Source organism: Erinaceus europaeus, chromosome 1 (assembly GCF_950295315.1).
Source record: "Erinaceus europaeus chromosome 1, mEriEur2.1, whole genome shotgun sequence".
Taxonomy (NCBI): domain Eukaryota; kingdom Metazoa; phylum Chordata; class Mammalia; order Eulipotyphla; family Erinaceidae; genus Erinaceus; species Erinaceus europaeus.
In genome coordinates this window covers 154,361,193-154,385,775 of record NC_080162.1, presented here as the reverse complement: position 1 = coordinate 154,385,775, position 24,583 = coordinate 154,361,193, and the positions used below count along the sequence as shown (strand labels likewise).

At 38.0% G+C, this 24,583-nt stretch overlaps 1 protein-coding gene and 1 non-coding gene across 5 annotated transcripts in view; one reads left to right on the top strand and one right to left on the bottom strand.

Moving 5' to 3' along the window:
• PXDNL (peroxidasin like) overlaps positions 1-24,583 on the bottom strand; it is a 515,089-nt gene that overhangs the window by 395,021 nt on the left and 95,485 nt on the right. The window lies entirely within an intron of this gene.
• Positions 3,992-4,096, top strand: LOC132542818 (U6 spliceosomal RNA). The gene has a single exon (XR_009553785.1). It is a non-coding gene; the product is annotated as a U6 spliceosomal RNA (small nuclear RNA).

Below are 24,583 nucleotides of genomic sequence, written 5' to 3'. Positions count from 1 at the left end.
TAGCCAGGCCTGTATACATTAAAATATGAGGCAAGATCCCCACAGCTGTGTACTAGATACTGTTGGCCAGCTCCCATCAACACCTACACTAGCTGTGGGTACAGCTTACAGCCAGAGAAGTATATACTGCCAAGTAGGCACAATTTGTGAGGCTGGACTGGCCTTGCCTCCTGTTACTGACCTATAACAAAGCATATCACCTGCACAAAATTGTATAAACTCAACAAAAATAATGACAAATAATTAACTGGCAAACAGGTCTTTTAAAATGAAGGATATCAACTATGTAAAAGAAGTGTGTCACAAACATAGAGGCCCTAAAAGTGTTGAAGATGTCTCACTTGTCAAATAAATTGTCAAAATCCACTTGTAGAGAAAGGACTAGGGTCAGGTGGTATAACAGGTACAGTGCATAATTATATATGAGGACCCAGTTACAAGCACTTGGTCCCCACCAGCACTTCAGAAACTTCAGGAAACTAAGCAGTGCTACAGGTTTCTCTTTTTTTCTCTGTCTCTCTCCCTACCAAAAAAAAAGTCATCAAGAGTGAAATAATTATGCAGGCACTGATCCCCAGTGTTAATCCTGAGAAAATAAATTAATTAATTGATTATTATAGCAATAAGAAAGAAGTGTTACCTGAAGAGAAGGGAAAACTTGGATCTTGCAGAAAAGACATTTTAATCTGAGTGCTTATGGAGGATTTTAATTACTTATTGAATACTAGCTGGTTTGAGTGTTTACAGAATATTAAGTAAATAGTAAGTTTTACTTCCATTTTTTATTTTTATTTATAAAAAAGGAAACAGTGACAGAAATCATAGGATAAGAGGGTTACAACTCCACACAATTACCACCGCCAGAACTTTGTATCCTATCCCTCCCCTGCTAGCTTTCCTATTCTTTAGCCCTCTGGAAGTATGGTCCAAAGGACATTATGAAGTACAGAAGGTGGAAAGTCTAGCTTCTGTAATTGCTTCCCTGCTGAACATGGGTGTTGACAAGTCAATCCATACTCCCAGCCTCTTCTGTTCCCTAGTGAGGGGGGGGGGGGGGCTCTGGGGAAGCAGGGCTCCAGGACACATTGGTAGGGTTGTCTGCCCAGGGAAGTCTGGTTGGCATCATGGTAGCATCTGGAACATGGTAGCTGAAAGAAGAGTTAACATATAAAACTAAACAAATTGTTGACTAATCATGAACTGTCGGCGTTCACGTGGGGTGACACCCAGCAGGAAGGCGAATCCAACCAGCTGTCTCTCACTTGTTCAAGGGACAACACGAAGCAGAGACACCAGGGAGAAATGATGTGTTCTCAAATCTCAAATCTCATTTATTAGCAGGTGGACATGAGTTTAAATAGAAAACCAAACAAAGGGCATTATTGAAATATGTCAGAAATTACAGGTTTCTTAAAGGTCAGCTTGCCCCTATGGTAGGGAGCTGGTATGAAGGAATTGATGCGATACAAGACAGTTATTCTCCATGACGCAAGCAACTTAATTATCCAAAGGTATTTGAGAGAAGCATAGGGGTTAAACCAGTAGGGTGAGACAGAGAGAAAATGGATATCAAAGGCCATATAGTTTGGAATTTCTCTTTTCTGGGGTCTGAGGTGTATGATGGAGCATGTGATAAGGTGTATATTCTCCTCTGTGATCAGAAGGTGAGGTGAACTTTGAGTAAATGAATCTTAAGGTAGGCAGCCATGGGGCCTGCGGTTAATGGACAGAGGTAGTGAGGTTTCTGTGGGTTTGAGAGTCAAGAATGGAAGAACTAAGTCTGAGAGACGTGGTTTCTCCCCTTTGCTCACCTCGGCAAGGGAGACTTACAAGAGGGTGTCTTTCCCAGACCTCCATCCAGTGATAGGGGGAGTTCTCCCTAAGCTCTATCAAGCTTACACATATCCCCACAATGACCCTAAAGGCTGGAATAGTTCAGATGATGAGTTGGGGGGGTCTCTGTTTTGTAGATAGTTAGTAAGCCTATTTTAGTTATATTCCAAAGCTCCCATGACTATACTCATGTTTTTTTTTTCTGAGCCTGACATCTGATATACAGGTGGACCCAAATAATTTGATTATAGCAATAACTATCTATTGCCTTCTTAAACCCTAAGACAGCAGGAATTTCCTGCTTCCACTATAGAGCCTATATTCCCCCCCAGTCCTGGAACCTTAATGGTGGGGCTCACTTTCCTGCAGGCAGCTCTCAATTCATACCAGATGATATTGCCTCTGCTGACCACAACTTAATCAATACAAGAAGTACCACCTTGGCATGCTTCACTTCAGACTGTACAGAGATGTCAGACATGGAATGTCAATCCTTCAGACTCATTACTTTCTTATAGGAGTTTCTAATTCCATTTCAGGTGGTTCACTTCCTAACAAAGTCCCAAAACATAGATATAGACCAGGTCCCATGAGATAGGGCATATGTACACATGTATCCATAAATTAGAGCAAAATATATACCTAAAAGCAAAAGTACATAATAGTCTACAGTGAGTCAATATGTGCAGCAAGCAGGTAGAAAAGACCTAAAAAGACACCATAAAGTTCATAATGAAATAGTGTCTACTTAGACTTACATACTCTCTTCACCTACTTCCTATTACACTTCCCTCGGTCACACCAAAGCTAGCCTTATCAAAGTAAGGACTACAAAAGCTGAATAAGGGTAAGAGACTGGCATATTTTAACTATGGCTATCAGTCATTATCAGGCCACCCCATAAGCTGGGGCCCTAATCAGAGAGTCCTGAGATTTCCAAACAGACATAATGGCCCTAGACCTCGAATAAAAAATCCCTCTCTCCATTATTACTGGTCATCTCTATCAGGAACAACACAATAGACCCCTTTATGGGCCCCCATAGGACCTTGCCCTCAGCATGGATCAATAATGGTAGAGAATGTTACATCCTCTGAAGGGAGGCTAGACAACATATTCAACCTCTCTCCTGAGGAAGATGGGTTCTGAAATTAGCTTAGAATGTTCCTACTCATGACCACAGATGTGAGCTCAGATCTACAGGGATGCAGATGTCACAGAGGCTCCTAAGATGAATATGGGCCACAGATCAGATCAAATCAATGGGGTTTACAGCCAACAATATTTATACATCTTTTCCATATTTGGGAGCTACTCTCTTCCCTGATCCAGGTTTCTGGTCCCTTTTTGCAGCCATGACATCATCTCCCCAGACAATAAAGTGAGTTTTACTTCTCTTGTCACTTTGTGAAGTATAAATTTTGGAGGAAACAAAAACAGGTCCAAGGAAAGTTCCCAGGGAAAAGAAGAGGAGACCAGATGAGAGTACACAATGAAATGGATGTTGGAGGAAAGATTTAGATCATGTTTGGAGGTAAAATATACAGATAATATTAAAATATTTGGTGTTGGGAAGGCCATACAGTGGTTCACCTGGTATAATACATATGCTACCATGCTGGAAGATAGGGTTCAAGTTATCAGTCCCCACCTGCAGTGGGGGGGAGGGGAGGAGAAGCTTCACATGCAATGGAACAGTAATGCATCTCTCTCTCTCTGTGTGTGTGTGTGTGTGTGTGTGTGTGTGTGTGTGTGTGTGTGTGTGTTTATCTCTATCTTTTACCCTGACCATTAACTGACCATCAGAAATTGTGGAGTCATGCAGGCACCAAATCCCAGTTATAATTCTGGTGGCAAATGATGGCAATATGATATAATTAGTATAATAAGAGATAAAAGAAATATATATGTTTGACAAAAAGGTAAAATCAAGGAGGGCCTCTAGGTTTTTTATTTAAATAACTGAGCTTGAATGAAATAAGAGAAGAAAGATAAACCAGTAAGTCTGGTGGAAGTGAAGGTGAGAGAGTCAAGAATTCCAAGGGTACTGCATCAATATGCTACCTGGGATCCTGACTCCAACACTGAAGTTTCGAGCTGGAATCCAGGAGAGAAATCAAAGCTGGAGTCATAAAATTGGGAGGTATATTTACTATATGTGGCCTTTGGCAGCACATATACTAAAATTAGAACAATACAGAAAAGGTTTTCATGGCCCCTCCACCAAAACAATATGCAAATTTGTAAAGCATTCCACATCTTAAACTAAAAAAAATTAGGAGGTCCTAAATGCCATACAACCTAATGACACAATGTAAGGAGGTGGGTACAGGAGGTGACCACTGACCTAGGAGAGTAACCAGCGTGCATTTAGGGTTTGTGCTGAAGAAGACTGTCAAAGGATGAAAAAGAAGTTTGGGGAGAAAGTGGAAACAAGTAAAACAAATAATAAATGAATAAAATATGTTAAATCTCACTAGCAATCAAATAAATGCAAATTAAATTAGTACATGTCAAATTAGACTTATTGGCAAGGATTAATAATTTGGTTATTACTGTTAATAGCTTGTTGGAAGTCATTCTGAAAAAAACTTAATGAAAAGCTTTTAACAATCCCTTTTCTTTTTTACTTTATATTTTTGGTTATTCTTATTTGATTTTGCAGAGCCACTGCTTCACATGTGTGCAGTTTCACTGTTCCTATTCATTTTTCCATTCAGACAGAGAGCAACAGAGAGAAAGACACCACAGCACAGAAGCATCCCTGTACAATAACATGTGGTGCCAAGGATCAAACCTAGGCATGCACACTACTCAAAAACCTCTCTCTCTCTCTCCCTCCCTCTCTCTCTCTCCCATTTTTTAAAAAGATTTTATTTATTTATTTATGAGAAATAATAGGAGAGAGAAAGAACCAGATCACTCTGATACATATGCTGCGGGGGATTAAACTCAAGACCTCATGCTTGACAGTTCAGTGCCTTATCCATTGCACCACCTCCCGGGCAACTCTCTCCCCCATTTTAAAGAATTTATCTTTAATAACTTATCATTAAGAACTTGGAATATACCTAAGATTGACTTACTAGCTCCTTCAAACATGAATACCCCAAATTTCATCTGTTATACTCTTACCTTACTCTTAAGTTTCTGATTATTAAACAATTTGTTCTGCTTTATATCTTAATGCTTTTTCAGCTACCAAGTGGAAGATGCTACCATGATGTCAACCTGACTGTCCTAGGAAGACAACCTCAGCAATGTAGCCTGGAACTCCACCTCCTTAGACTCCTGCCCCACTAGGGAAATACTGAAAAAGCCTGGAAATATGGATCCACCTGCCAATGCCCATGTCTAGCAGAGAAGCAACTACAGAAGCCAGACTCCACTTCTACATCCCATAAAAATCTTTGGTCCATACTCCCAGAGGGATAAAGAGTAGGGAACCTTCCAATGGAGAGGGGGGGATATGGAACTCTAGTGATAAGAATTGTATGGAATTTTACCCCATTTATAATAAAAATATATATTAAAAAGAAAATAACTTATCCAAAGAAGTTAATCAGACAAAAGTACATGGAGACAAATCAACCAGTTTAGGATGTGAAAATATAATTTCTACCAAGAAGTGTAGGATAATCTAGCATGAACACAGGTATATGAATGTAGTGAAACGTTAAGTAGGGATCAAAAGGATAAGGATATCCATCTGTTTATATGTGTGTGTATGTAACTACACTCATTGATTTACATGATGCTCACTGTATTATTGTAACAAAATTCTATAGAATTATACTAAACATAATTGATCATGTTTTTCTAACTATATCATTTATGTGAAATTCAAGGAGATAAGCAAATATGCATTAGTACAAATAGTCTAGAAAGGGACCCTAAGTGTTAATAAAGGATTAGGATTCTGGATATTTTATAGTTTACAATTATAATGCTTCACAGCATTTTGTAAGAACCTTCTAATATTTCTTGTTTAAAATTTAAAATATTTTTAAAGATTCATTTACTTATTCTATATATTAGAGAAAAATAAATCAGAGTACCACTCATCTTTGTCATTGTTGGTACCGTAGATATAACCAGAGACTTTCCACATGCAAATCTTGACATGTGAAAATAATTCTTGACAGTTTGCTATTCAAAACCCTGTTTTGGAGCAATTCTATTTTTTCACAGCATTTATTATGTGGCTACAGGATGTTGCTCAGAGACCTTGATGGAATTAAACATTTCTGCCTCTAGGCTTGGAAGCCTTCCCTCTGTTTCTGCTAGGGTAATCTAGCAGATTGCCCATTGTCTCAATTCAATTAGCATCTCCTGCAGGGAAGAAACTGTCCTGTTTCTCCTTATGTGGGTCCAGTTACTAAGAATATTTGCCTATTGAATCAATAAGGAGTTGGGGAAAGAATAATTGAAAGTTCTTTCAAAAGAACTCAAATTACAAAAGCAAGTATTGATAGCAAAAATATGCTAAGCATGAAAACTGCAATCTGAGATTCAGCTACAACTGAAGGATCAGACTTGCACAAGCATAAAGATAAAAAAAAAGGAAAAATGGGGAGTCAGGCTGTAGCGCAGTGGGTTAAGCGCAGGTGGCGCTAAGCACAAGGACCCGCATAAGGATCCTGGTTCAAGCCCTGGCTCCCCACCTGCAGGGGTGTCGCTTCACAAGCCGTGAAACAGGTCTGCAGGTGTCTATCTTTCTCTCCCTCTCTCTGTCTTCCCCCTCCCCTCTCCATTTCTCTCTGTCCTATCCAACAATGACAACAATAATAACTACAACAATAAAACAACAAGGGCAACAAAAGGGAACAAATAAATAAAATAAAATAAATTTTTTAAAAAAGGAAAAATGATATGCAGCTATTAAAAACAATGAACCCATCTTCTCTGACCCATCTTAGATGGAGCTAGAAGGAATTATGTTAAGTGACTTAAGTTAGAAGACAAAGATAAGTACGGGATGATACCACTCAGAAACAGAAGTTGAGAAAGAAGAACAGAAAGGGAAACTCAAAGCAATATCTGACTGAGTTTGGAGTAGGGCACCAAAGTAAAAAAATCTATGGGTGGAGGTGAGAGTAGATGTTCAGCTTCACTCGGGAGGTGGTGAGGAGGGACCCAAATAGTCCTTTGGTGGTGGGAATAGTGTTGATGTACAATCCTATTAACTTTTAGTCTCATAAGTCACTATTTAATTAATATGAGAGGGGAAAAAACTGATTTTATGTCTCAAACCTTTTAATGCACAGACCATAGGCTGAGTATATGGTCCTTCAATCTAAGCACTTAAGACTTCAAATGTGTAATCAAACTAAATTTTAACAGTGGTTTCAAATTGTTTATACATTTCTAATAATAACTTGTTCTTTGAAATGTTGACTCTTCTAAAAGCTTAGACCAGGGAGAAGAAAAGCAATTGGTGGCATTACTTTATAAGACACAGTTATATATAAATAATGTCAAGGGACATAAATTATGGTGATATTGTGTATGATACAACACATCCTAACAAAGAGATTTTTCAAAGTTAACCCAATTGCCAAATAATTTGATTATAGTAATAACTATCTATTGCCTTCTTAAACCCTAAGACAGCAGGAACCTTCCACTTCCTCTATAGAGCCTATATTCCCCCCCAGTTCTGGAACCTCTATGGTGGGGCTCAATTTCCTGCATTCAGCTCTCAATTTATACCAAATGATATTGACCACATCTAATCAATGTAATATATACCACCTCACTTCAGACTGTGTCCAGAGATGTCAGGTATAGAATGTCAATCCTTAAGACTCATTACTTGGGTGAGACCTTTCCTTTCTCATAGGATTCTCTAACTCCATTTCAGGTGGTTTACTTCCTAACAAAGTCCCAAAACATAGATATAGACCAGATCCCATGAGATAGGGCATATGTATACATGTATCCACAAATTAGGGCAAAATATATACCTAAAATCAAAAGTGCACAATAGTCTGCAGTGAGTCTAGTATGTGCAGCAAGCAGGTAGAAAAACCTAAAAAGACACCATAAAGATCCTAATGAAATCATTTCTACTTAGACTTAGATACCCTCCTCACCTACTTCCTATTAACACTTCCCTCAGCCCCTCCAAAGCTAACCTTGTCAAACAAAGTAAGGACTACAAAAGTTGAATAAGGGCAAGACTTAGATACCCTCCTCACCTACTTCCTATTGCACTTCCCTCAGCCCCTCCAAAGCTAACCTTGTCAGACAAAGTAAGAACTACAAAAGCTGAATAAGGGCAAGAGACTGCCATACTTTAGCAATGACTCTTTAATCACTATCAGGCCACCCCATCATCTGGGGCCCTAGTCAGGGAGTCCTGAGACTCCCACACAGACATGATGGGACTAGACTTTGAATAGAACCCTCTCTCCATTGTTACTGGTCATTTACATCAGGAACAACACAATAGACCCCTCTGTGGGCCCTCATAGGACCTTGCCCTAAATGTGGATAAATAACAGTAGAGAATGTTCCATCCTCTGAAGGGAGGCTGGACCACATACTCTATTCCACCTAAAGAAGATGGGTCCTGATTGAGGCAGCTTGGAATCTTCCTATATAATGACCACAGAATTCAAGCTCAGATCTACAGGGATGCAGAGGTTACATAGGCTCCTAAGCTGAATATGGGCCCCAGATCAAATCGATGAGGTTTACGGTCAACAATACTTATATACTTTTCCCATATTTGGGAGCTACTCTCTTCCCTGATCCAGCTTTCTAGCCTTTTTTCCAGCCATGACATCATCTCCCCAGACAATAACTTGAGTCCACTAGTATAGTCATGGGCTCTTTGGAACATAACTAAAATAGTCCTACTAGCTATCTACAATATGGAGACCTCCAAATCTTCATCTGAACTATTCCAGCTTTTCGGTTTATGATTAGTCAACAATTCGTTTGGTTTTATATGTTAACTCTTCTTTCAGCCACCATGTTCCAGATGCTACCATGATGCCAGCCGGACTTCCCTGGGCAGATGACCCCACCAATGTGTCCTGGAGCCCCACTTCCCCAGAGCACTGCCCAACTAGGGAAAGAGAAAGACAGGGTGGGAGAATGGATCGACCTGCCAATGCCCATGTTCAGCCGGGAAGCGATTACAGAAGCCAGACCTTCCACCTTCTGCACCCCATAACGTCTCTTGGTTCATACTCCCAGAGGGATAAAGAGTAGGAAAGCTATCAGAAAAGGGGATGGGATATGGAGTTCTCTCTGGTGGTGGGAATTGTGTGGAGTTGTACCCCTCTTATCCTATGGTTTTTGTCAGTGTTTCCTTTTGAGAAATAAAAATTTTAAAAGTGGAAAATTGACTTAACACTAACAAGTCATTATTTTCTAAGTCTTTAATTAATATTTTTAATCAATATCCTTTTCTGAAATTAAACATCTGTATGAATCAAGATAAAATATTGCTATGTTATGGCTAGTAAGAAAATGCTTAATGTTGGGGAGTCGGGGGGGGGTAGCACAGTGGGTTAAGTGCACGTGGCACGAAGGGCAAGGACCTGCATAAAGATCCTGGTTTGAACCCCCAGCTCCCAACCTGCAGGGGAGGGCTTCACAAGCAGTGAAGCAGATCTGCTGGTGTCTATCTTTCTCTCCCCCTCTCTATCTTCCCCTCCTCTCTTCATTTCTCTCTGTCCTATCTAACAACGACATCAGCAACAACAATAACTACAACAACAATAAAAAAAGAAAATACTTAATGTTAAAATTTGCATTAAAGTTACAAATACATAATGCATTAAGGGTTTATTGTTAAATCCTTATTTATTAAGAAACAATATACAACTGAGAATAATACTGTCTTCTAGAATCAAAATTTATTCTAGACTCCAACTACTTTTGTCAATATATTTTTGTTAAGTGATGTTTGTTTACAAAATATGCATTCCACAATTTCCTAATGGAGATTTTGAATAGAATGGTATTTCTGAAGTATTATATACAGATGTCAGTGGTGTAATGTCACTTTTATTTTTGTTAACAATTGTACTTAGACTATATCAGCAAAAAAATATTTATAGCCATGCAATTTTCCTAAGCATTCTTATCTTTACCCAACTCCAATTCTCCTTTTTATGTATTATCTAATACTATATAAAGTATTTACTTATGTTTTTCACTTACTTTCCCTGTCTCTGAGAAAATTAAAGCTCACAAAGACATGTCTTTTTTCTCTCTTTGATTCAATGACATGACCTATCCTAATTACCTAGAACAGTGTAGGGTTCACAGTAATCACTTAATAAATTCTTGTTGAATTAATGTTTAGATATTGACAGCATGTCTCAAAGTTAACATAAAAAATAGATGACATTACCTCTAACACATTACTGAAGCATAATTTTCTAGCTTTTATAAGTCAGGAAAAAAAATAAGTTATCTTGTATGACAAACTTTGTTATTTTATTTATTTATTGCCACTTGGATTATTACTGGGGCTCCATGCCAACACTACAAGTTCACTGATCCCAGTAGACATTTTTTTTCCTTTCTATTTTATTTGATAGGGCAGAGAGAAATTGAGGAGGGGGATGGAGAGAGGGAGAAAGAAAGACATCCACAGACCTGCTTCCCCTCTTGTAAAGCTTCCCTCTACAGGTGGGGAGTGAGAGTTCAAACCCAAGTCCTTGTGTATGGTAATATGTGTGACCTCAACCAGGAGCTCCACTACCTGGTGCCCTGTAAGACAAATTTTAGATACTAGAGAAATGATATATATTTGTTCCACAAAAACAACACAAAACTTGTTTTGTTCCACAAAAACAATACAACATGATCGGATTGATTGCACAATCAGATTTACTGGATTTTAGATCACTGCTACAATACTCTATTTCAAACATCTATTGGGGATTTTTTTTTTAAGTAATGAAATACAACATTTCTCCAAATAGTCACAGTTTGGAGAGTCTGCAGAGTATTAATTTTGAACATTATTGCATACTATACAACAATAAACCATAGACATAAAAAAGTGCCAAAAACAGCTCCAAAGCCTTTTTTTATTTTTCTCCTAGGATGCAAGTGAATAAAAATTCTACTTAACTTATATTTGGGGGTTAGGATAATCTAGGCTTTCTTTAATGGCTTAGACTGAAATCATTACTGCAAACTAAGATAAAACCTTATCTTTAGAAAATCTTATGAGATAAATTTACTTAAGCTTAAGTATTTGTGCTATGGGCATACGGGTTTTACAAAATCATAGCTATTCTAAATGTAAACACAGAAAAAATATCTGAAATAACATGGCAGGCATTTCTTATCTCATATTCAATACGCCTAGGTAATTATTTTATTTAAAATAAATAGCTTGGGTAGCGGTAGATAGCATAATTGTTATGTAAAACGACTCTTGCCTGAGTCTTCAATGTCCCAGGTTTAATCCCCCGCACCATCATAAACCACAGCTGATTAGTGCTCTGGTTAAAAAAAAAAAAAAAAAAAAACTTAAAATTCCAAGAGCAGTCTGATCATTTAGCAGACTAAATGTAGAATGATGACATAAATTGGTGTCCAAAAAAGGACACTTGAAAATGAAACACCTTTTTTATTGTTATTGCTAGGGTTTCAACTGATGTTTTAGATAAAATGAGAGGGGCCCCAAGAGGATAAGGCAACATAGCACAAAAGTTTCCTCCAATGTAGCAAAGGCTAGTCTCAAACTTGGGTCGTGCAATGGGAAAACAGGCACACTATCCAGGGGAGCTGCTTTACCAGATCAAAAGAGTGAAACACATCTTTGAAAAATTAATTTATTTATTGTGGGTAAGAGACAGAAATTGAGGGGAAGGAGAAGACAGAGAAAAGAGACACCAGCAGCACTGTTTTGTGTCTCATGAAGCTTCCATCTCACAGGTGTGGAAAAGAGTGAAACACCTTTTAGCACCATGAGAGAGTAGACATAACACAAAGTTATTACCATAAAGATATATATCATTTTCTGATGTCATTTTTAATATAAGAAGTACTGTTTTAACAAGATATAAGTTTAACTACTCAGACATTTACCTTCATTAGGGATGAAATGTATATCAGCATAGTACTTTAAACCTCAGGTCCAAGGAAAATAATGACTCATTTTATTAAGATAATTATGGGTCATAAAAATCTCACTTTCTCTCTGTATCACAACAGTTCTCTGCACAATTATGTTTGCAGACTTCATATAATAAAAATGCAAACTGCTTTGTCAGAGCTTTCAAATGAAGGAAATTGGAAGAAAAGATAAACAATATCCACCTTAAAAATGCTTTTAAAAACTCTTCAGAATAATTCAATGATTCTGACCCTTTGAGGTAATTAGAATACTGTAACAAGTAAATTCCTAATGACTACTGATTAAATTGGTTGCCTTTTAAAAAATGTTATCCTCTAGACTTGATGTTTTTGGTATATAAATATGCTCTTCCTTTTTTTTTTTTTTTAACATCTAGAGTCTCTCATTTTCAACTTAGAATGAGTTTGTCATTAACTACACTGACCTGTTAATGAATCCAAACTACCATGTCACTGATTTAGGAATATTGTAGGGTTGTTATCTAGTATCATCATTTTAAGGCACTAAGGAAATCTCAAATACCATTCTATTACCACCAGTCTGTTGACTGTTCAAATATATCTTACTGAACACATACGTTAGTCATTCTGAAGAGCTGGCTGTACTTTTTTAATGACCCAAGGTAAAAAGCATTTCTGAGAATAATAACAAGGAAAACATTCAAGTTTGGGTACTGATTGTTAAATACTGGGATTATATTACCACATAAATGAAATTTAGAACGCATTTGAAAATCTAAAAGGGATAAAATTCTATTTATTTTCACAGAGGTTGAGAATCATGTAGGATAGTACACAATTCAGAGGGGAAATAATTCACAGGAAGGGAAGACAAATGATAGTATAAGACATTTGCTTCAATGTACTGTTTCCAAATTAAAATGGAATCCCTGGATGGGTAAAGAAAATATATCTTTCCAGTCAGAAATTGTTTTTCCTTTATACTATCTACTATTTTTATTCAACTTAGAAATCAAGTGCTACAATTTTTCTTCTTTTAAGAAAGCATGGGGAGTATTCATGAGTTACTGAAACTCTAAGTTCTGCCAAGGAAGAAATCTAAAGTGTCATAAAGAAAATGTGCTCTGTCTCTTCTCCAGTCAACATCAAACCCTTCTTAAGATTCCACCACACAGATCTTAGGGCTATTGTTATGTTCTGACATCTTTGCATTTTACTCAACTCTTTCAAAGATTCCCCTTGTTCTTAAATTTTGAACACTACATTTAAGTATGGTGGCATAATAAAAATCTCACTGAAACTGACTGGAATGAAAGAGTTCCTTTATGAATTTTTATAACCTACAAGGAAACACTGTCAACAAACTAGGGAGTGTTTGGAGGGTTTTTTGTTTGTTTTGTTTTGTTCTGTTTTATTTTAAGCCAAACTAAGTTTTTGCTTAATTTCTTTCATTTGTTATTTACCCATTGTGGCCATAGCTCTTCTTCACCCATGTCATGTTAGGATTGGGCTCTTTAAGCCAGCACAGAATGTTATCTGTATGTCTTCCCTTGATGTCACTTACTGTTATTTCTTCTGTGTGCAAGAGTTGACTCCTTGTTGTTTCTAACTGGGATTTGAATATTTTGAGAGGAAGACAATAAAGAAGCATAGCCTGAAGGATGATGCCTTACTCAATTACCTGTTTACCTAAGAAACATTTATATTAATTAACTTAAATGTGTTGATTACTATATAAATGGAAACAGGGGGGGCAGGTGGTGGCACACCTGGTTAAGTATTTATATTGCAGTGCACAAGGACCCAGGTTCAAGCCTCTGGTCCCCCCCTGCAGAAGGAAAGCTTCACAAGTGGTAAAGCAGGACTGCAGGTGTTTCTGTCTCTCCTTCTCTGTCTCCCTCTTCCCCTCTCAATTTCTGTCTCTATCCAATAACAAAATAAATAAAAAATATTTTTAAATTATTTCCTTAAAATAAAAGAAACAGTACATTGTACACTTTAGTAATATGATTTTTGGCAGAGCCAGGACCTGTTGTATGCACCATTTTATCCTGCACTGCTTTTTAATTCAAATTGCTAGACAGAAAGAGAAGGATAGAGTCCAGTGCCACAGTATCTTCTGCGTGGTGCGAGGCTCAAATCTAGCAAGGCATATGGCCTACCTGGTGGATGAGCTGTCTCTCCAGCCCCAAATATATAAAGTTTTATTTCCAGTGACACTAGAAAGAAGCTGAAAAATGTACATCTGCACAAATCCTAAAATACAAACATGTGAAGGAAAATAAAAAATGTGAACACAGCCAACAGCAAGACACCTACTGAAATGTACCTACTCAAAGGCCTTATATGGTTTAAGTCTTACTAGTAACAAATGAGTAATTGTGAATTGTGTAATATTGTCAGGAATAGAAAAAAGTCCATGGAATATTGAGCACTTATCATGTTCTATAAGTTCTTTGGATGAATAATAGTGTTTACATCTCCCTAACACAATCACACTTTGGATGACAAAATGGAGAAGGTGAAGGATGGAGTTACTTGCCCACATATTAAGACATCTGCAATGCTGGAGTGAGAACCCATTCAGAGTCACTTCACTGAACACAATTATAATTACAACACAAAACAGCAGAGTGAAAAATGGCTTTTGAGCTAGACATTTAACTTAGAATCTCACTTGTGCCATTTACTAATAAATGATGATGGAAGATTATTGCCCTCTCTCTCTTAGTTCCTTAATAGCTACCTTGTTGATTTCTAGTGATAGAACTTAAAAGAGAAACACTCAACCTGCTGCATCCCAGATAAAGGGCTCTCCAGCTACTCAAAAAAAAAAAAAAAAAATCTAATTCATTCACTTTCCACAATACAATAAGGCTTTTAAACACATACTTTTCTAGTCAAATTCAAGGACACAGGCAGATGATTTGTAGGGTAAAGCCACCTGATGCCAGCAAATTTCTTTATTACAAAACTCAATTATTTCAGTCTCCAATCCTCTGTTTTTTCTGCTATACCTGGACTTCTTACTGGACACAGTATGAGATTATACCTAAAAGATCAGTAGAAACATTTTTTTTAAAACTCATACAGTCTGAAAATTTAAATAATAGCATTTACTTTTAACCTTTTGATGTGAACATTGTGCTATGGTCACTCAATCATAGATGGACATAGCCATTATAGATGCTCATATCATCAAAGTTAGAATCAAACCCTGGACTTCCATCCCTTAAAACAACAGAGTTAAACTTTCATGTTGGTATTCAGATGGCCATTCATCAATGTCAAAAAGAAAAATCCGTGTGGATGCCTGCCTTCAAAACAATAAATTCCCATCTGACAAGATCCTAATGAACAAAGGAAAGCTTTATGTTTAATGAAGCAATCCCCTTTTGGCACATACTTCTTGACAGCTATACCGCAGGGCTACTGAAGTTCTACTGCATTACTACTCCTTCAAAAGATAAAACTCTAACACAGACTAATATTCAGATGCCCAAGTGTATTTTTTTAATGTTACTATATCTCTTGCTGATTCTTGGCAAGGAGATGGACTTTTAATCGACAGAATACTTAAACTCCAGTACGGTTCGTTGAAGTCTTCCTGCCATGTATTTTATTAACTATAGCACTGATTGTTGCAAAATAAATTGGAATAAATGTAAGTGAAACACAGTTCAGGTAAGAAAAGACTCCATGAAAAATAAGACATTTTATGATCCAAATGAGAATGTTATAAGATTTTGAATATGCCCCACATCTATAGACATCTAATCTTTGATAAGGGGGCCCAAAGTATTAAATGGAGGGAGGAGGCTCTCTTCAATAAATGGTGCTGGGAAAACTGGGTTGTAACATGCAGAAGAATGAAACTGAACCACCTTATCTCACCAGAAGCAAAAATCAAATACAAATGAATCAAGGACCCGGATGTTAGACCAGAAACAATCAAATACTTAGAGGAAAACATTGTAAAACACTTTCCCACCTAAACCTCAAGGACATCTTTGATGAAACAAACTCAGCTTCAAGGAAGACTAAAGCAGAAACAAACCAGTGGGACTACATCAAATTGAAAGCTTCTGCACAAAGAAACTATCACACAAACAAGGAGACCCCTCAAAGAATGGGAGAAGATCTTTACATGCCATACATCAGGCAAGAGACTAATTACCAAAATATACAAAGAGCTCAGTCAGCAAACTGAGCAACAGAAAATAAAATGACCCCATCAAAAAATAGGCAGAGGATATGAGCAAAACATTCACTACAGAAGAGATCCAAAAGGCTAACAATCACATGAAAAATTGCTCCAGGTCACTGATTATCAGAGAAATGCAAATTAAGACATCATTGAGATACCACCTCACTCCTGTGAGAATGGCATAAATGCAAATTAAGACAACATTGAGATACCACCTCACTCCTGTAAGAATGGCATACATCAAAAAGGACAGCAGCAACAAATGCTGGAGAGGCTGTGGGGACAGAGGAACCCTTCTGCACTGCAGGTGGGAATGTAAATTGGTCCAATCTCTGTGGAGAGCAGTCTGGAGAACTCTCACAAAGCTAGACATGGACCTTCCATATGATCCAGTAATTCCTCTCCTGGGGATATATCCCAAGGATTCCATAACACCCAACCAAAAAGATATGTGTACACCTATTTTCATAGCAGTACAATTCGTAATAGCTAAAACCTGGAAGCAGCCCAAGTGCCCAACAACAGATGAGTGGCTGAGAAAGCTGTGGTATATATACACAGTGGAATAGTACGCAGCTATTAAGTACAATGAACCCACCTTCTCTGACGCATCTTGGATGGAGCTAGAAGAAAATATGTTAAGTGAGCTAAGTCAGAAAGATAAAGAGGAGTATAGGATGATCCCACTCATAAACAGAAGTTGATAAAGAAGAACAGAAAGGGAAACTAAAAGCAGGATCTGACTAAATTTATAGTAGGGCACCAAAGTAAAAACCCTGGGTGGAGGGTGAGGGTGGATGTTCAGCTTCATAGGGTGGGGGGTCGGGAGACACAGTCTTTTGGTGGTGGGAATGGTGTTTATGTACACTCCTTTAATCTGTAGTCATATAAATCACTATTTAAGTAATACGAGAAGGGGAAAACTGATCGAATGTCTCAAATGTTTTAAAGCATACACTGAGTCATTTTAATACATAGGCAGAGTCTTTGATATGTTGACTCTCTTAAAAGATTAGTTCAGGGAGAACAAAAACAACCAGTGGTATACCTATATGCAAAAAAAGTCAAAGGACATAAAATATGGTGAGGGTGTGTATGATACAGCAAATCCTAACAAAGGAATTTTTCAAAAGTTAACCCAATTGCCAAACAATGTGATCATTGTAATAATTATCTATTGTCTTCTTAAACCCTAAGACAACAGGAATCTCTGGCTTCCACTATAGAGCCTATGTTTCTCCCAATCCTGGAACCTCTGGGATAGGGTTCACTTCCCTGCATGCTTCTCTCAAATCAGGCCAAATGATACTGCATCTGCTGATTACAACCTAATCAATGCAACAAGTACCATCTCAGCATGCTTCACCTCAGACTGTGTACAGAGACATCAGGCATGGATTGCGAACCCTTCACCCTCATCATTCAGGTGAGACCTTTTCTTTCATGGTATTCTCTAACTCCATTCCAGGAAATTCACTTCCTAACAAAGTCCCAAAACCTAGATATAGGCCAGGCCCCATAAGATAGAGCATATGTTCACATGTATCTATAAATTAGGGAAAAATATATACCTGAAAGCAAAAATACACAATAGTCTGTAGTGAGACAGTATCAAGTTCATAATGAAATAGTGTCCACTTAGACTTAGATGCCCTCCTCACCTACTTCTTATTACAATTCTCTCACTCACTCCAAAGCTAACCAAAGTAAGGACTAAAAAAGCTGAATAAGGGCAAGAGACTGGCATACTTTAATGATGACTTTTTAGTCAGGCCACCCCATCAGCTGGGGCCCTATTTGGGGAGTCCTGAGATTCCCAAACAGACATAATGGGCCTAGACCTCAAATAAATCTCTCTCTCCATTGTCACAGGTCATCTCTATCAGGAACAACAAAACAGACCCCTTTGTGGGCCCCCCATAGGACCTTGCCCTCACCTTGGATCAATAATGGTAGAGAATGTTCCATCCTCAGAAGGGAGGCTGGACAACATACTCTGTGTTACACCTGAGGAAGATGGGTCAATACTGGGCCAGCTTGAAATGTTCCTACTCATGACCACAGAAAGTGAGCTCATATCTAGAAGGGATGTAGAGTCACATAGGCACCTAAGCTAATTATGGGCTCCAGATCACATCAAATCGATGGGGTTTATAGTAATATTTATACCCCTTTCCCATATTTGGGAGCTACTCTCTTCCCTGATCCAGCTTTCTGGTCCTTTTCCTAGCCATGACATCACCTCCCCAAACAATAACTTGGATCCACCTGCATATCAGATTTCAGGCTCAGGCAAAAAAAAAAAACACTAGCATAGCTACAGGCCCTTTGAAATATAACTAAAATATGCCTACTAGCTATCTACAAAATGGAGGACCCCCCCAACACTTCATCTTCACTATTCCAGCCTTTAGGTCCATGATTAGTCAACAGTTTGTTTGGCTTTGTATGTTAACTCTCTTTTCAGCCACCAGGTTCCAGATGCTAGCAGGATACAATCAGACTTCCCTGGACAGACAACCCCACCAATGTGCCTTGGAGCTCCGCTTCCCCAGAACCCTTCCCCACTAGGGAACAGAAGAGACAGGCTGGGAGTATGGATCGACCTGTCAATGCCCATGTTCAGCGGGGAAGCAATTACAGAAGCCAAACCTTCAACCTTCTGCATCCCACAATGATCTTGGGTCCATACTCCCAGAGGGTTAAAGAATAGGAAAGCTATCAGTGGAGGGGATGGTATACGTAGGTCTGGTGGTGGGAATTGTACGAAGCTGTACCCTCTTATCCTATGGTTTTGTCAATGTTTCCTTTTTATAAATATATTTAAAAAATTTAAAAGGAAAGATAAAAAAGATATTGAGTATGTGCCATGATTATTTCAGATTATCAAGGACAACCTCTTATTTTCTTACCCTTAGCATAAAAACAGCTTTTTGTTTTAAAGTCAGAATTAATGAGATGGTATCTACCAGTTGAATCTGCCTTTTCTGCTAAAAAGGATGTCCTTGATTCCTGCTCTTCCACTCTATGTTATAATAATTTATTTTCTATGAAAATAGGGCTTAGTGGCAAGGCTTCAAAGGGGAACAAAAAAATTTTTACTATTCCACAATATTTCTTCAGCAATAGGATAATGTCATGAGAGGAACTCTAAAAGAATCAGTATAGTTTGCCTTTGGTAAATGACTTACATATAAATCTCTCTCTCTGTAAGGGTGTCTCCATGGAAGACCAATTTTTCTTTCTTTCTTTCTTTCTTTCTTTTTAATTTATTTATTTAAAAAAGGAGACATTAACAAAACCATAGGATAGGAGGGGTACAACTCCACACAATTCCCACCGCCAGATCTCCATATCCCATACCCTCCCCTGATAGCTTTCCTATTCTTTATCCTTCTGGGAGTATGAACCCAAGGTCATTATGGGGTGCAGAAGGTGGAAGGTCTGGCTTCTGTAATTGCTTCCCCGCTGAACATGGACGTTAACTGGAAGATCAGTTTTCTATGGAGATGGCAAAGTTTCCATCTGTATGTCTTTTTGCACTGTGGCTTTTCCCGATTAACCTCCCTAAGTTGACCTCCCTAAGTTGTCTTCCCATTCTCCTTTGCAACACTCGCTCCCTTTTAGAAACTTAGTTAAAATAGCCTCTGAAATCACTGGGTGAGTTATGCAGTTTTTCTGAGTTTGCTCATTTATAAAGAGGTATATCCGTTAATAAACTTCTTACTTTGTTTCCTATCAGTCTGTCTGAGATTTGTTCGCTTGTTTTCCAAGCCTCTGAAGAACCCCAAGGGTTTAGGGTGGTTGCCCTTATGCACCAGCATATTCTGTGCATGTACTTTATTTGTAAAGGAGCTTCTCAAGGCATGAGGTGAGTATAAAGGAATAGAGTTATAGGCGAGATGGTGATACATCTTCCAGTCAGCTGGCACCACAGGCTACTACAAAAGGACTTCTGAGGAATCACACGAATGCCTCTCAGAACTGTATACCTACTTGACAGGAAAAAGGCAGGGGAGACTTTCACCTGTGTGTGTCCACCTTAATTAGTCACAGTGGCTCCATGAGGGATAACATATCCTTCCCTGGGTAAGCCCTTCAATGTTGCCATAAGGGTCTTAGAAGCCCCACACTAGGAAGTGGAAGGTAATAGAAAGAAAACTGACCAAAGGCATAAGATGTCAGGTGGCACCTATCTAGCAGTGCCTATCACTAGTCACAGAACAGCTGGAAAAATGGCAGGGTTAAGAAGAGTTAGAAGCAGCTCCCACAAAAAAAAAAAAAAAAAATTCTCAGTGTCCAGAACTATCAGGCCTCAGCAGAGTGAGAATTCTTAATTAGGTCCAGTATTGTCCTGAAGGATGTTATTCAAAGAGGAAGGAAAAGTGGATATGACAGGCTGGTAAAATAGCTTACTTGGATATCATTCTGTTTTGCTATGTGCACAGCTGAAGCTGAATCTTGGTCTTCACTGCACTGAAAAAAGTTTCAGTGCTGTGATTTCTTCCTCTCTCTGCTACTCATTCTATCTGAAAAAAAATCAGCCCAAAGCAGTGAAATCCTGGATCAGATAGATAGATAGATAGACAGACAGACAGACAGACAGACAGACAGACAGATAGATAGATATAGAAAGACAGGAAAATAGATATTGGGCAAATCACTGGCAGAATCAGTCTTCACATATTATTAAGGAGGAATTCCAAATATTATTGCCACCTAAGGGCAAAATGAGAGTTAAGCTAAATATGTTTAGTCTTACTGTGGCCCTTGAGTAAATGAGTTACAATTTTTTTAATTGTTTATATTTTATGAGACAGTGATGACAGCACCACTCTAGCATACACAGTGCCATTCTGAAGACTGCACCCAGGGCATCACACCTGTGAGTACTGTGCTCTGCATGGTAAGTATCCTCCCTGACTGCTAGAAGGATGTTGTCCTGTTTTGTTTTCATTTTGTTTTTCAGCCACTATAAATGACAGTTTTCTTCTCTCAGCAAGAAAAAGCAAAAAATGTGTTGTTTTCGACGGGTTATGTTGTTTTCACCGGGCTGGCTTCACGGGCGGGCAACAGACGACCAGGGACTCATGGTTGAGCTGTAGGCAGTATCTCTTTATTCATGCAGGACGCAGCACAATTTAAGCCGAGCTAAGATAAACTCAAGTACTGTAAAACTCACAATGCTGTCTTTATATATACTTGCCAAGTAGGGTGGAAACAGGATGTGACATAGAGAGGGTGGAGAGAAAAGTGACTGGTGACAGAGTGTGACAAGGAGAGGATCAGGGTGTGACAAGGAGAGGGGGTGGAGCAAAAACATATGAAAGAGTGGGTATTGAACCAATGCCCTGGAGGGAGGGTGGTGCTTGTTAACAGAGGTTATGTAAATAGAATGAAGTGGTTATGTAAATAGAATAGTGTTAAGCAGGGGGGATTTAAACCAAATGAAACAGAAGGGGTCTCATGCATACCAACAAGAATGGTCACCACTTCTAAAAGGGTTAGAATTTGTGTAGTGGTTTGAGAAAGTAAGAGCTGCGTATAAGAGTGGAAGCCTAAGTGAGGCTCAAGAGAAAAATCTAGGTCTGGATTGTTCCCTGTGGGCACCAAAACAGTAGCCACAGGCAGCTGTGCATTAGGTTGTGTGTCCACTTGGGAAGCACGAACAAGAATGGAAGGGCAGGTAACTGATTAGTATCAGTACTCCCAGTTCTAGCCCTGAACACATCAGAGGACTCTCCATTTTTCAGGTGACTTAGTCACAAAGAACCAATATCATTTGCTTCACTGGAGTTTAGGTGAGAGAGACACAAACTCTCTACTATCCATAATTTCTTAACCATATATTCTTTTCAAAAAAACATGACAACCACTCATAGGGGAACCAAGAAACACCAACAATAGCTAAAACATAATAGTTTGCCTGTATTTTCATTTATTACCCTAAAAATGCACACTTTTTTTTAACCTACCAGTTACGTTAGCTTCAGCTATACATTTAATAGAATTCTTTTGAAAAGTATGTTGCAATATATCTTTTCTTTTGCTATAAAAACTCAAAGATGGACACATCTGCTTGAGGTATCTCATTGTACAAGTCTTATTGTTACAACTAATATGGCACCCAAGGACTGGAGATTTCCACTTCTTTGTAAATGTATTTGGAAAATCTTATACTGATGATCTGCATGAGTTCCTCCACTGGCTTTATAACCTTAAAAACTGATGTGTTTAATTCTCCAGGTTCCCAAATTTTTATTTATGTTTAAAATGTTCACAGTCTACAAATATTAGCTTTACCTGAGTTTGGGGGAGAATGTATAAAGAAATAAAAGAAAACAATTTGTTCTTTAAAAAGCAATTTGTATGACATGTTTTCCTTGCCTCCAAACTAAATTCTTTAAAAAGCCTTTTTTTTTAAATCCTTTGTTTAATGCTCTGCTTTATAGCATTTGGTGAATGTTTTGTGAGTGGAAGGTTTTAATTCATTTCTATTTCCCTAATTTAAATGTTGTTTATTATTTGTAAGGTATATGCTATTTGTATGTTATGTTGTTGTAGTAATAATGATATTGATGTAGCCCTCAGGTGAATAAACATATATATATATATATATATATATATATATATATATATATATATATATATATATTGTCATCCCCAGATTTCACCACTCCAGGGTGACTTTTGCAGATAGAGACAGTGAAAGAGACCACAGCACTAATGCTTCCACCACTGCAATGGGGGTCAGACTTGAACATGGGTCATGCATGTGGCAAAACAGTGCACTATTCAAGTGAGTTATTTTGCTGGTCCTCTGTTTTCATTTAGCACAACACAAAACAAAATGTGTCATCTTCGTATTTCATAAATATTTTTGATATTTTGCAGGCAGAATAATAGAGAAAGTCATATATGAATGATCCTGTCTTTATGAAATCTGGAAGACAGTAAATAGAAATTCATTCTGCAACCCTCAACGACCCTGGATCCATGCTCCCAGAGGGCTAGAGAATGGGAAAGCTATCATGGGAGGGGGTGGGTTATGGAGATTGGGTGGTGGGAATTGTGTGGAGTTGTACCCCTCCTACCTTATGTTTTTGTTCATTAATCCTTTCTTAAATAAAAAATTAAAAAAAAAAAAAAAAAAGAAATTCATTCTGGTCCAAAATCCTTAGCCCAGGTGGTTTTACAATAACTAGAGTTTTGGACTTTAAAACTCTATGGTCTGGAGTTCAATCGTTCAATCCCTGGCATCACACAGGTCAGAGTGATATTCTCTCTCTCTCTCTCTCTCTCATTCCTCTTTAATAAATAAATAAATCTTTAAAATCAAACTAATAATTGTTTGAGAAGTCATCTGAATGAACCGGTGATTATGACTTTTTAGCTGAAGGATATAATCAGTCAAGTTCCCTTTCATCCTTTCTAGAGAATCAGAAGCCAATTATGTGCAGCCAAGAATAGTCCAAGTCTATTAACTAATCAACTCCTTTTTTTAACTGTTTATCACATCTTCCTGTTTCTCTCATTAAAAATCCTGACATTGTCCCTCCATTACTTACTTTTTAGATTTTTCTATCTTAAACTTTGTGACCACGTTGTAATTCTTTGGTCCTCAAAAGTGTGCTTTTCTTTTTTAATTTCCTCCTGTGCCTTTATTGATTTTTATTTATTGTTTTGGATAGAATCCGAAAAATCACTGACTAGAAAGGGGGAGACAGAAAGAAGGAAAAAGAGACAGACAATTGCATTACTGCTCTTGAAGTTTCTCTCTTGCAAGTGAGAACCAGAGACTTGAACCCAGGTCCTTGTACACTGTAATATGTGCTCTCAACCATATACACCACTGCCTAAATAACTCTGAGGCTTTTGTTTGCTTGTTTGGTTGGTTGTTTTTTGTTTGTTTACAGGCTTTGTTATTTTTGTGTGCTAATTCCTAAATTTAAGTGAAATTAATATGGCCATCAATTATTTAAAAATTGAGTGTATTTTTCACTTAACAGCTATATAACTATTTTTACAAAACACGGAAAAACATCAAACATCACCCATACAACTGAAAAGAGAAGACTTTTAAACAGTAGAGTATTTGTCATGGTGTTCTACCTTCTAGCTGCCAGATACTCACTACACCAAAATAATTTCACAATGAGGGTGCCATGAGCACACAGATAAGAATGAGTGTTTGATACTGCCAGATATAACAAAGACTCTGGCACAGGCACTCACTCCAGAGGGCAAATCTCATTTTCCTCCAAAAACTTATCCTAACATAGCTCAGGATATCTATGCACAAAGGAAGACTTTTCCTAGCTGAAAGGGAGTGAGAGCCAAAGCTGCTATCTCAGAGACCACAATGCCTGAGAAAGGCCAGCAGAGCCCCCAACCAGGCCAGCACTCACTGTTCAGAAAGTAATCCAAACACAAATTGTGTTGACACAGTTGAGCTCCAACTCATAGACC